Here is a 14,341-nt window from a genome sequence, read left to right as displayed (position 1 = left end):
GGCTCATTTGTTTAACTATCACTAATGTATATCAAGTTAGCGAAATTTACACTTGTGTTCCCAAGTTGATCTATCTTGATTCCCTTGTTAAGTGTAGTATCAACCTAGATACATTTAAATAGCACAACCCTCAGTTTGCCAAAGTAGTCTAAATCTATCATATCTACCATTTACCATAGTATGTGTTGTCACTTGCCACTATAATAGAGTTCCTATCATTTGAAACACTATTAGTAATAGTAAACATAACCAACCACTATTTTTTGTTTTAAGTCCTTCATCTTTTTTCATTGCGTGAAACTTGAATCCATGAATATTATACTCTTCAAATCTCTCTACAATATCATTAGATTCTTCTGCAAGCCACTTGATTTCAGGAGTGACATCTGGATCATCATTTTGTGTGACTTATACGTGTTGGATATATTAGAATTCCAAAATGTACTCCCAGATTTGATTTGGGAACAAATAAGTTTAACTAACTATAAATAACTCACATAATTCCTAAACCACTCATGGAATTTTTCATGGATATAGTTTTCAACGAGCTTTGTTGTATTTTTTCTACCACGATATGTTCTGGCAATCTCACATTTATGCTTTCTGGTAAAGTAGAATACGGTTATGCAATAGTTTTATAAAGAAATTGAAATCTAAGTTAGAAATAACAATATACCTCACTCATGAAATTTTCCCACTAATGAATAATTTGTCAACACATAATGATGGGCTTGCAATTTCTCATTTGGGGTCAACAAACAAATGATGTACGCTCCACGAAAGGATCCCAAGGATGAATAGCTAAAATAGATGAGCAACTACTAGGAGTGTTGTGATTCTGATCATCGTTGTGCCTTGGTCAGTTGAACCTTGTCTTAATACCATCGTCCTCTAAATATCTAGAGCAGAAAGTTAGATATTCCTCCATTATGTATCCTTCAACTATACAGCCTTCGAGTGTAGTCTTATTATGGACATAAGATTTTAAATGCTCTAGGGCCCTAATAAAGAGAACAGAAAACGCATGAGCTAACAAAAAAAAAATGGAAAACAAAACAAATGGATTCAATTAAAGCTTTTTATAGAATGCAAACCACATAAATAGTTTCAAAGATTTACCTTTCAACAAGATACATCTATCCGTACTGTACTGGACCAGCAACCATTGCTTCCTTTATGAGATGAATAACTAAGTGAACCATAACAGTGAAAAATGATGGAGGGAATATTATTTTCATATGACATTAGAGTCAAAATAATTCGTTGTCGTAGTCTATCGAGATTCTCAAGGGATAGAGATTTGCCTAAGACTTCCTTAAAATAGTTGCATAACTCAATAAGCATAGATGTATCCTCCTTAGACAGGAATCTTCTAATAGTGATCGACAAAATGTATTCCATAAGAACATGTGAATTATGACTCTTTAGACCAAACACCTTTCTTTTTTTTTTTATATCAATACATCGAGAAACATTTGAAGAGTAACTATCTGAGAAAGACACACTCTTTAGAACACCAAGAAAAATATCCTTGTTAGCGTTTGTAATTTTGAAACACAAGGCAGGATACTTGGAGGAATTAGAATACAGATGAAGTTGTTCTCTGATTCCCATCAACTGTAAGTCCTTACGAACTTGCAAGTTATCTTTAGTCCTTTGTTTGTCGTCAAGTATAGTAAAAAGTACATTATCACAAATATTTTTCTCTATATGTATCATATCAAGACAATGATGAATAAGACTATCCTTCTAGTATAGTAAATCCCAAAAAGTACCTTTCTTTTTCTATTGTGGTGGGTTGTTGTCATCATTGAGTGCATCCTGAAGTCTTTTTCAACTACTCTCAATTTGGGACAAAATTGTTCTACCTGATAATATTGGAGGAGGGCCTCTTAGTTCTGTAAAGCCATCAAAAGAGTGTTTATTGTGCCTATACTCATGGTTATTAGGTAACCATTGAGGATGTCCTAAGAAGCAATACTTCATGCCAAACTTCAACCTTTTGGATACTGTATCAAAGTTACAAGATAAACAAGCGAGGGTAGTATGTATATTCCACCCAGAGAGATTATCAAGACCTAAGAAATCACTAATAGTACAAAACAAAGTAGCATGTATACGAAATATTTTACCTTCAATAAAATCGTAGACATCAACATCTCCCCATAATTCTTTCAACTCAACAATAAATGGTTGCAAAAAATATCAAAATTATTTTCAAGCAAGCTGAGAAGATAGTTTGCTTCGTATAACACCATAGAAGATAGTTGTATATATAAAGCATCACTGGCCATATGCTAATATTTAAACTGAGTGTCCCAAATGGATTGAAGTTGTCGGTTGCTAAAGCAATGCCTTATGTTATGAGAATCTTTAGCAAATTCTGGATGTAATAAATTGAACTCCTTCCATGCCTTGCTATCTCTTAGATGCTTTAACTTTTCATCTAAGTTAGGAAAATCTGAATGTCATCGCATTAGTCTCTTCTTAACCTAGGAGTAAGAGGAAAGTACCTCAATACCTTTGCAGGTATTAGCCTCTTCTTAACCTCATCTGTGACCATCACTCCCGAATTGTTGCTGGTGGTCTCCTCTACTTTATAACGAGATGCATTGCAAACCATGCAGATACTTTTTGTCTCATTATCTTTACCCCAAAAGAGCACACAGTTATTTGGACATGCATGAATTTTCTCATATTCCAAGCCTAACAACTTAATCACCTTTTTTGCTTCTGAAGAAATCGGTAGATTAGCATGAGGAAAAGCTCTTGAAAAGGTCGATGATTATCGAGAACGTCTTGTTAATTGCACCGCATAGCACTTTGATATGATACAGCTAAACAATAAATGACAGCAATTGCGATTTTCATCCCGTAGCAATTCTGTTATTTATTTAGAATCCTGATTATAGTCATCTCTTATATGACTTAGAAAGGAGTCGTTCCTCTTGTTAAAGGGCTATTTACCATCACCTTCATAATTATTGTCAGCTACACCAAAAATATCAGTTAGCACTTCTTATAACGGAAGTATATTTTTTTAAAAATTCTTTTTGGAGTAAATGTCCTAACACTTCAACTCTAGTTCCCATATTCTTAAATTTACATTTAATGCATGGACATATAATTTTTTTATTTATATCAACTCTTTCAAAAGCAAAATCCAAGAATCCAGCAATCCTATATCTATATCTGTACTTATTTGATATAACTGATTTATCAATCAAACTTTTATCAATCACATCTAAGATGACTCTGTTATAAATAAAGAATATTGCAAAATATAAGTACTGGAAAAGTGGGATAATGATTAGAAGTGTAGTTAAACAGAAAAAGAACCATAAAAGATATAGTTACTTAACCAACTTAAATAGGGCATGTTGATCGGATTGCAAAAGTGTTTTTTGAGTAGCCAATGAACGAAATATAAATAATTGAGTAAAGAGTACTGCTAGGGAGCCAATGGCCTAAGCGTATAATGTCCCATTCCGATACCAGGGATAATAAACATCTCAGGTCATAAAACTACTCATCCTAAAAGCTTAAGCTGATTTTGGGATTCACCAAGAATCGAATTCTTGACCTTTCGGATCTAGAACTCTAATACCATATCATGAAACCACTCATCCCAAAAGCGTAACCTGACAGGACAATGTAACACTAACAGTCATATCTCTAATACTTCCTAAACTTCTATTATACACATTGTACGCTTAGGCCATTGGCTCCCTATACTTTCTCATGAGTAAAATTTGATCATGAACACCTCACTTTTCACATTGTATAAATTAATTATGTTATAATAATTATAGAAAACAATAACCAAAAAGTGAACTATATAATAAAGTAAAACGAAAGCATAAATAATAAAAATAAATAAACTTTACAAACCAATGTCATGTAGAATTTGCTATATGTATTCATTAAATAATTATTTAAATATTTTTGCTAAAATTATATTAGATACATAACTTATTAAGACGTTAAAAAATAATTACTATAAAATATGTTTATTGAACTAATATTAGTTTTTGGATTTTATATCAGTTTCATATCCCACAAATTACTTTATCAATGTTAATATCTTTTTATTTATTGGAATTTAAAATCTTGTATTTATATTTTTATTCAAGCTCCACTTTTTTATTTTACTTTAATTTTTTATACCAAAATATACTAATATTAGTTTAATTTTTAATTTTTAGGATAATAAAGATGTGACCATTTTATGATTAGATGATTCAAAAAGAAATCTAAGTTTACTTCATGGCTATATAAATTTAATTTATTAATTTCTTAAAAATATACATTAATTATTAAAATTATGATGTAATCTATGTACTCTTATAAAAAAAATAAAAATGATGTACTCGATAACTTTTAAATTTAATTTAAACTATATATAAGTAAAATAAGTAATAAAAATAAATATAAACCCTACTTTTCAAAGTGAAGATATAAATTAATAAATCACAAAAAACTCTTTTTTAGAAGAATAATGGAATAATTGTATAATACTAGGTCCATGATTAAATACTTATTATTATTATTATTATTTTTTTTGTCTTTGGTCTGGTTAATCTCTCTTGCACTCTTTTTTTTTTTTTTTATCACAACCACAATTGCACTTGAATAACCAAATAGTGAGAATTTGTGTCTAATATAATTCCATTCCATGAAGGAGAGTTAAAATCAATTCTTATATAACACTAGTATGGTGCACAATTATAGGAATTAGTTACAAAAATTAGTTAGCTAAATAATCAAGTAACCGATATAATTTTTTATTTATTTATCTTATCAATCCAACTCATATCAATCTTATCTATCTAGATGACTTTGATTTAAATAAAGAATTTTCAAATTATTATTATTATTATTATTATTATTATTATTATTATTATTATTATTATTATTATTGAGTCTCAAAATTTAAGTTAGAGGAATATAATTATTTGTTAACATTAATAACAATCGATATCTCATTCACTGATTTTTAATAATTTTTATTATTTGTAGTTGATTTTATGAAAAATAATTAATTTTTTTAGAAGATAAATAATTAGTCAAATTTTTTATTTAGATATCATTGATAATGACAGGGAACAAATAATTTCTTTAATTCTTTGCCTTCAATATTTTCTCAAATTCACTTTTTATCTTCGAATTATAAAAATACAAGCTTTCAATTATATATATATCACTATTAGTCTAATTTTTTTGTATTTATTAATCTTACTTGTGAAATTGGTTTAAAATTTAACAAAATTATTATTAATACCAAATCATAATTAAGAATGTTCACATGAAAAAAAAAAACAAAATAAAAAATAGTATCATTCATTGAATTTAAAACTTTAGTACATCATAGAGTAATGACCACATAGCATATTCAGTCAAAAACTAACCGTAACATTATTAAATGGAAAGACTAAGCCTAGATAAAATTAAAATGGGAAAACTAAAGACCCTAAAAATAAAGTAGTTATATTCAACAAAACTAAACTAGAAGGTACTCAAGCATGCTATTCTCTTGGATACCATATTTCATAATATCGTCTAATTTTCTCACGAGCAACAGTATTCAAATCATTTATCCAATATGGCTTTCTGTTTAAATCAAAATGTTTTACGGCAACTTAAATTTGTGGTGATTCAATCGTAGAGTGAATAAATATTATGAAAAAAATATAATGTGTCGCTCTTTGATGGTGAATTATTTTTGAGGTGCCCACTCAAATTCACATGCTGCCTTGTTTGTAATGCTCATCAATATATATAAAAATATAATAATTTAAATTAAATTAACATGATATATATAGGTACTAGCAAATAATTTCTTTTAAAAAATTACCTTCAGATCTATTAATATAATGTCAGTATCCCAATTAGAGACTTGTGTAAAATATGAAAACCTATACCTTTGCAGACACTATACACTCAGTGCATATATCTCCTACAAATTTTTTAAAAAAAAAAAGACCATTAACTATAGCTAACATTTAAATGGTTGCCTAATATTAAATAACAATGCAACAAAAAATAATGAAGATAACAAATCTCTATACTAAAATCTATAGTAGTTGATGAGGCACGAGTGTAGAATGCATGAGAGAAAGAAGTTTTTCACATATATTTGTGTGAGCATTGAGCGCTATAAGCTAAGAATGAATGTTAACCTTGTTACACCAAACATCAGAGGCAACATTGAGTATGTGTTGCAAGGAGGAGAATGAAGAGGCGCAGGCCATCTCCTTAGCAAATTTAATGCTTCCACATCATTTAAAAAAGTCAATTTCTTCCATAGTAATATTTAGGTCATCTTATGTGACCTAAATAGTAAAAAAGTCACTTACATTAAAAAACATAATTAGTAAATAATCAAGGCAATTAGGTAAGGATAAAGTATACTTTTTGTCCTTGAAATTTGTCAAAAGTTTCGAAAATATCCTTAAATTTTATTTTGTTTTAATTTTATCTTTAAAGTTTTCAATTTGCATCAAATATACCCATGACAACTATATTTTCAAAAAATTTAGGATCAATCCAGCAATAATGCATGACACCTATATGTCTGATTTGCTTGTGTTTAAAGTTGTTCTTATGAAATTGTTACTAAATTCATCCTAAATTTTTTGAAAAATTAGCCGTTATGAATATATTTTATACAAATAAAAAATTTCTAGGACAAAATTGAAACAAAATAAAAATTATGGATATTTTTAAAATTTTTAACAAATTTTAAGGACAAAAAATATACTTTACCTATCAAATAATTATAAACTAATAGAAGGTTAAAAAACACCACAGGACAAAAACTTAAAAGTAGCCACAACAGCAATATTACAAGGGAAAAAAAACAGAGATTAAAAAGAACAAGAATGAGGTAATTACAACAACAAAATTACAAAGGCAGAAAAAGAAAAATACAAAAATTAATTTGATTCTTTAAGAATATATTAGAAGAGTTGTCCATAATTACTATGTTGTTAGTATAGTATATGTTGAACTTACTAAGCCTGAAAAATTGAATTTAATTACATAAGAGTTAATATACATATCCATCACTTTAATCATTTACAGTTTTTACACTTTTAGATGATTATTCAAACTTCAAAAGAGGTAAATTCAAGCATTATGTTTCTGGCATGGAAAACTGACATCGAGAACCATTATGACGAGAATCAATTGAAAGGTATTAGAGGCAAAACTAAGAGAGAACGATCTTGGATGAAGAGATCGTGAGTTAAAAGAATGTAAGAATGAACTGAATCAAATTCTATTCTATGAGTTTATATTGATTATATTGATTAATCCAAATTAAACTAAAAACTTTCAAAGACTTAGACAGGTAAGGAAATAAACAATTTGTTTATCATTTGTTTATTTATTTATGTCATTCATTACAAGAAAGAACTCAACTTAAATGACGTAAACAGAGTTTGTCACAATAGAATGGAGGAGAAAAAAAAAGAATAAAATTTGCATGGCATATTGGCATGTTGATAGGGAAAAAAGATAAACAAAAAGCCATGAATTGAAATTAAATAAAAAAATAAATTGAAATTAAAACAAAAAGATAGGTTGAAATTGAATACAAACAGAATCACTCAATTTTTTTTATCTAATTTCTTAATGCAACAAGAAAGGTACTCCTTAACCTAACTTGTCCATACTATAATTTGGGAATTGAATTGAAGGGACTCACTCAACCTTTCACCTAATTCTCCGATGCAACAAAAGAGTGACTCACTCAACCTCATCACGAAACCAAAAAGAGATTTTTCAAACCCCTAAATCACTCTAGCTATATGACAACTACAATAGTTTAGGAGGTATTTATAACCACTTATTATGTTAAAATAATAAAAACCATAAGCCTACTAACATAAAATCCAATATAGTAACTAAATAAATAAAAATCAAAATACATCAAGTTAAATTAAACATTCTAAGCCAATGAGTTATAGCTCAAATGACATAGTCTCTCCATACTCATCTAAGAGGTTGCGGGTTCGAGTCTCCTATCTTTGGTAAAAAATAAATAAATAAATAAATAAATTAAACATTCTAAAAATATAAACTAATAATTTTTAAATAATACTTAAACTCTCAACATCACAAACATTTGAAGCATGTATCACATTTTCTCATATCCTGCTGCTGCTACTACTCATCATGCAGCAGATACAATTGGTTTAGGTCGAAGTTCCAAAAATTCCATGCTACATTCCAACATATCTATAAAGTGTTAACAGAATACACATGAAAAAATAGAAAAAAAGTTCCTCAAATATCAACAGTCAAAGATGCATATTTGTTCATCCTTCCTACTCATGACATTGTTAAGTCCAAGGAAGAAAATTCACAAAAGAAGTGTCACAAGTCTTTTAACAAAGAAAAGATGGATAAACATAGTTTATCATCGGATATTTAGGCACTATAAACCCACCATAATTATTCTTTTAACAGTTTCAAAGATGGAGTGCCTACATCGTGTTCCTTTTTGTAAATAAATTTAGAATACTCTCCATACAAACAAGTTTAGAATTTATTCAATTTATTACTCTAGAAAAGGATAGGTTTTTGGCAAAATACAAACTTTAAAAGAATGGTAGCAAAGGTAAGAAATCAGCAGAGTATGCAGAATAAAAGTCACTGACCAACCCTATGAAAATACATCAGATATAAATATGGCTAATTTATGATAGCTTACATCACTTAAAGTACGATTTGTACGCCGCAACTGATCTGTAAAGCCATTATCAACCACAATCTGCAAAAAAAATAGCAAAATTGATTATTTATAACACAACAAACTCTTCATATCAAGAAAATTGATTACAGAGGTGACAACAAACTCTTCATGTTTTCTCTTCTCCATAAGTTGAAGTAAATAAAAATATGTAAAACTTGTTTCTTTAAAGCTAATAAGGAATTTTCGAACATAGTTATAGAGCAATTCTTGCTTAAAAAGAAATATCAACATAATAAGAATCCTATCGATATAGATAAATTAGTTAAAAATTCTAAATGAAAAGGAAATCCTCTATTGAAAGCACAAATTGTTCAAAGTTATATAAACCAAAACTTTTTATGGACAATATACATTTCTTGAGCAATAATGTTCAATTCATAGTAAAATCATCACTACAACAAACAAAGTACATTTTATTCATAGCTAAAGACAATTCTCATTACATAAACAACTGTGAAATAAACTTACAACAAAATTCTTTTTGAATTTTCATGGTCACTGGTGCACGAATTTTCACACTTCATACAAATGTACTAGCAAGTGCACTAGGTCGTCCAAGTAATACCTGAGCAAGTCAGGGTCGATCCCACGAGGATTGTGGTTTGAAGCAAGCTATGGTTATCTTGCAGGTCTTAGTCAGGCAGATAGAAGAGTTGTTGGATTTGTTTATAATGATAATCTTAAAACTTAGATGGATGAGGCTTAGAGTTGCTTTGTCCTTCTGGATTAACTCTGGTCTTACTGTCTTCTTCAATTGTGAATGATTTCTTCTATGGCAAACTGTATGTGATTGACGCTGGTTTGAGCAGCCGCCAATACTCCTCCAGATCTGAACCCCAGGGTTAGTGTAGATCTATTCTGATTGAGGGTGAAGCTCCTGCAGTCCACTCTCCTTAATGATCCTACTCAAAACGCCACAGACAATATCAAATCTTTCAGATCAGAGAATGCTGCGCCTTTGGGTTCTAGTCTTTACCACAAAGACCCTAATCTCCCCGTAAATCGGCTGAACTGGTGTCTCGAGAAGTCCCCAAAGAAGTCGTGGATTAGCCGTCTGAGAAATGTATAATCAAGCTGGCGGTTCAATGCTTTCCAGTGAAGTATTCACACGAACCCAAGTAGACACAGGTGGTTGTCAGGCACGCGGTCCTAGTATGATGAACGGAGCTAAGTGTCACAGACTATCCCATTCACCATGTTGAAGAAAGAATATACATCTTAGAATTAAATCAAACACGGATTGAAGAGAAACAATAATACTTTTATTAATTAATAGAACTCAGCAGGGCTCCTCCCCTCAACCTAGGAGGTTTAAAAACTCAAACTGATAAGAAAATACAATGGTGAAAACAAAAATAATGTGTAAAGTGGCCGAAGATCCTTAACAAAGAGTGATCTTCTACTTTAATACTAAACTAATGACTAGTAAGGGTAAAAAAGTCTTTTAGTGTTGAAATCCACTTCTGGGGCTTATGAGCGGATAATTTATACCCTTTTTGGCATCGTTTTTACATAAATTTTAGCATGTTTTAGTTAGTTTTTATTATGTTTTTATTAGTTTTTATTCAAAAATCACATTTCTGGACTTTACTATGAGTTTGTATATTTTTCTATGATTTTAGGTATTTTCTGGCTGAAATTGAGGGACCTGAGCAAAAATCTGATTCAGAGACTGAAAAAGGACTACAGATGCTGTTGGATTCTGACCCTCCTGCACTCGAAATGAATTTTCTCGAGCTATAGAAGCCCAATTAGCGCGCTCTCAAATGCGTTGGAAAGTATACATCCTGGGCTTTCCAGCAATATATAATAGTCCATACTTTGCCCGAGAATTAATGGCCCAAACTGGCGTCCAAAGTCAATCTAAAACTTTCTGGCGTAAAACGCCAGAACTGGCACCTTTTTCGGCGTTAAATGCCCATTCTGGCACCCAGGGTGGCGTTTAACGCCAACTTTGGGCATATGCACGTGGAAGCTTGAAAGCTCAGACCAGGCACACACCAAGTGAGTCCCGAAAGTGGAATTTTGCACTATCTGCACTTAGTTACTCATTTTCTGTAAACCTAAGTTACTAGTTTAGTATAAAAACTACTTTTAGAGATTCATTTAGGGACTTATGACATTTTTTACACTTCATATTGTATTTCTGACGTCATGAGTCTCTAAACCCCATAGGTGGGGGTGAGGAGCTCTGCTGTGTTTCAATGGATTAATGTAATTACTACTGTTTTCTATTCAATCACGCTTGATTCTATTCTAAGATACTCATTCGTACGTCAATCTGGAGAAGATGATGATCCGTGACACTTATCATTATTCTCAAATCTATGAACGCATGCCTGACAACCACTCCCGTTCTATCTGAGCTCAACGTAGTCATTGGGCGACAGCTTGAGTGCGTATCTCTTGGGTCTCTGATCCATGGACCGAATCCATGAAATCAGAACCTTCGTGGTAGAGGCTAGAACCAATTGACAGCATTCCTGAGATCCAGAAAGTCTAAACCTTGTCTGTGGTATTCCGAGTAGGATCTGGAAGGGGATGACTGTAACGAACTTCAAACTTGCGAATGTTGGGCGCAGTGACAGTGTGTAAAAGAATAATGGTCCTATTCCAACGCTAGTGAGAACCGACAGATGATTAGCCGTGCGGTGACAGCGCCTGGTATTTTTCATCCGAGAGGATCATACAGCCTGCCATTGAAGGAGCCATGCATGTGTGGAGGAGAAAACAGTAGGAAAGCAGAGATTCAGATGACAGAGCATCTCCGGAACCTCAGCCTGTTTCTTATTACTGAATCACAAGTACTATTTATTTCATGTTGTTTATTTTTCATAAATACAATCACTCTTATCATTAATCTCCTGACAAAGATTTACAAAATAATCATAGCTTGCTTCAAGCCGACAATCTCCGTGGGATCGACCCTTACTCACGTAAGGTATTACTTGGACGATCCAGTGCACTTGCTGGTTAGTTGTGCGGAGTTGTGAAAAGTGTTATCACAATTTTATGCACCAAGTTTTTGGCGCCGTTGCCGGGGATTGTTCGAGTTTTAACAACTGACGGTTTATTTTGTTTCTTAGATTAGGAAAAATTTGTCTTTCTGGTTTAGTGTCACTAAAATTGAGTCTTTTATTATTATTATTTTTGGTTAAAAATTTTAAAATCCTTATTTTATTTGTTCTAAATTATTTTCAAAAATTTTTAAAACTAATAACCTCTTAATTTAGTCTTCTGTTTAAGTTTAGTTTCATGTTTTAAGTTTGGTGTCAATTGCAGGATTTTATTTTTCTTTCAATTTTTCGAATTACATGTTCCTTGTTCTTTCTTGATCTTCAAGTGTTCTTTTTTATCTGCCTTGTTTGATCTTTAGTTTTTCTTGTTTTGTATCTTTCTTTATTTTTTTGTGTATTTTCGAATTATTAGTATCCAAAGTATAAAATTTTTTAAGTTTGGTGTCCTTTGTATTTTTATTTTCGTAAAAATTTCCAAAATTTGTTCTTGGTGTTCATCTTGATCTTCAAAGTGTTCTTGGTGTTCATCTTGACATTCAAAGTTTTCTTGTCTGTTTTCTTTATTTTGATCTAAAAATTCTAAGTTTGGTGTCATTTTATTGTTTTTCTCTTTCCTCATTAAATTCAAAAATATTTTTTTTCTCCTTATTTAAAGTGAATTTTTGAATTTTCTTAAAAAATTCAGATTCTTATTTTAAAATTCTATTCTTATCTTAGTTTAAATTTTCAAAATTCAAATCTTTTTCTTCTTCTCTATAATTTTCGAACTATTGATTCTATTTCATTAATTTGATTGAAAAATTTTAAGTTTGGTGTTTCCTTGTTGAGAAAGTTGCAATCTTCAAATTTTAAAATCATATCCTTTTCAAATCTTCTCTTTTATTTATTTATTTTTACAAGTATCTTTAATTTTAAGACATATCTTTTTCAAAACTCCCTAACCACTTTCTCTCTCTTCAATTTTCGAAAATTATATCCAAAATTTTCCAAATCTTTTTAATTAATTAGTTAATTCAGTATTCGAATTTTTTTTATTTATTTATTTTCTTTTTCTTTTAGTTCTCGAAATCTATTTACTATTTTCCAACTATTTTATTTTAATGTATCTTATTTTCTTTTTAATTTGGTTATCTTTAATTAAATAAAAAAAAAACATATTTCATTTGCAATCCACATCATCTCCCTTTCTTCATCATGGATCTAAGTGGAAATGAACAGTCCAGAAGGACTCTGGAGTCATATGCTAACCCCACTACTGCTGCATATGGGAGTAGTATCTGTATACCCCCCATAAGAGCAAGCAACTTTAAGCTAAACCCTCAGCTCATTATCATGGTGCAGCAAAATTGCCAATATTCCAGTCTTCCACAGGAAGAACCTACTGAGTTTCTGGCACAGTTCTTACAAATTGCTGACACAGTACGTGATAAAGAAGTAGATCAGGATGTCTACAGATTATTACTATTTCCATTTGCTATAAAAGATCAAGCTAAGAGGTGGTTAAACAACCAACCTACAGCAAGTATAAGAACATGGAAACAGTTATCAGACAAATTTCTGAATCAATATTTCCCTCCAAAAAGGATGACACAACTAAGGCTAAACATCCAAGGCTTTAAACAAGAGAATAATGAATCTCTTTATAATGCCTGGGAGAGGTACAGAGGGATGCTAAGGAAATGCCCCTCTGAAATGTTTTCAGAGTGGGTGCAGTTAGACATCTTCTACTACGGGCTTACAGAAAAAGCTTAAATATCTCTAGACCACTCAGCTGGTGGATCTATACACATGAGAAAGATAATTGAAGAAGCTCAAGAGCTCATTGATACAGTTGCTAAAAATCAGTATCTGTACTTGAGTAGTGAGTCCTCCTTGAAAGAAGAGGCTAAAGCAGTATCCACTGAACTTAGTCCTCAAGAACAAGTTGCTGAACTCAATCAGCAATTGCTTATTATAACAAAACAGTTAACAAAATTTAAAGAGATGCTGCAAGAAACCAAAGATGCTAAGGAAAATATGGAAAAACACTTGAATCAGACAAGACAGCAGCTATCTAAACAAATAACAGAAGAATGCCAAGCTGTTCAATTAAGGAGTGGGAAGACATTGAATGTCTCAATTCAAAGCAGCAGGAAGCCAAGAAAGGAACAACTAATAGAAAATAACCAAGCCACTGCTCAAAATTCCTCTGAGGACAGTAAGAGCCCAGAGAGGAATGATCCTGGCATTCAAACGCCAGAAAAGGGGCGAAGAATTGGTGTTAAACGCCCAAAGGATAGCCAGTTCTGGCGTTCAAACGCCAGAAAAGGGTGGCAACCTAGTGTTAAACGCCCAAAAAGCACCCAATCCTGGTGTTCAAACGCCAATAGGGTCAGACACCTGCAAGTGCTGATAACAACCCCCTTAAGCAGGCTTCTCCAACCACTTCTGTAGGAAATAAACCTGCAGTAACTAAGGTTGAAGAATACAAAGCCAAGATGCCTTATCCTTAGAAACTCTGCCAAGCAGAGCAGGATAAACAATTTGCCCACTTTGCAGACTATCTCAGGACTCTTGAAATAAAGAT

The sequence above is a fragment of the Arachis ipaensis genome, chromosome B4 (genome assembly GCF_059453495.1).
Source record: "Arachis ipaensis isolate K30076 ecotype BB chromosome B4, ASM5945349v1, whole genome shotgun sequence".
NCBI classification, from domain to species: domain Eukaryota; kingdom Viridiplantae; phylum Streptophyta; class Magnoliopsida; order Fabales; family Fabaceae; genus Arachis; species Arachis ipaensis.
This window is presented reverse-complemented; position numbering follows the sequence as displayed.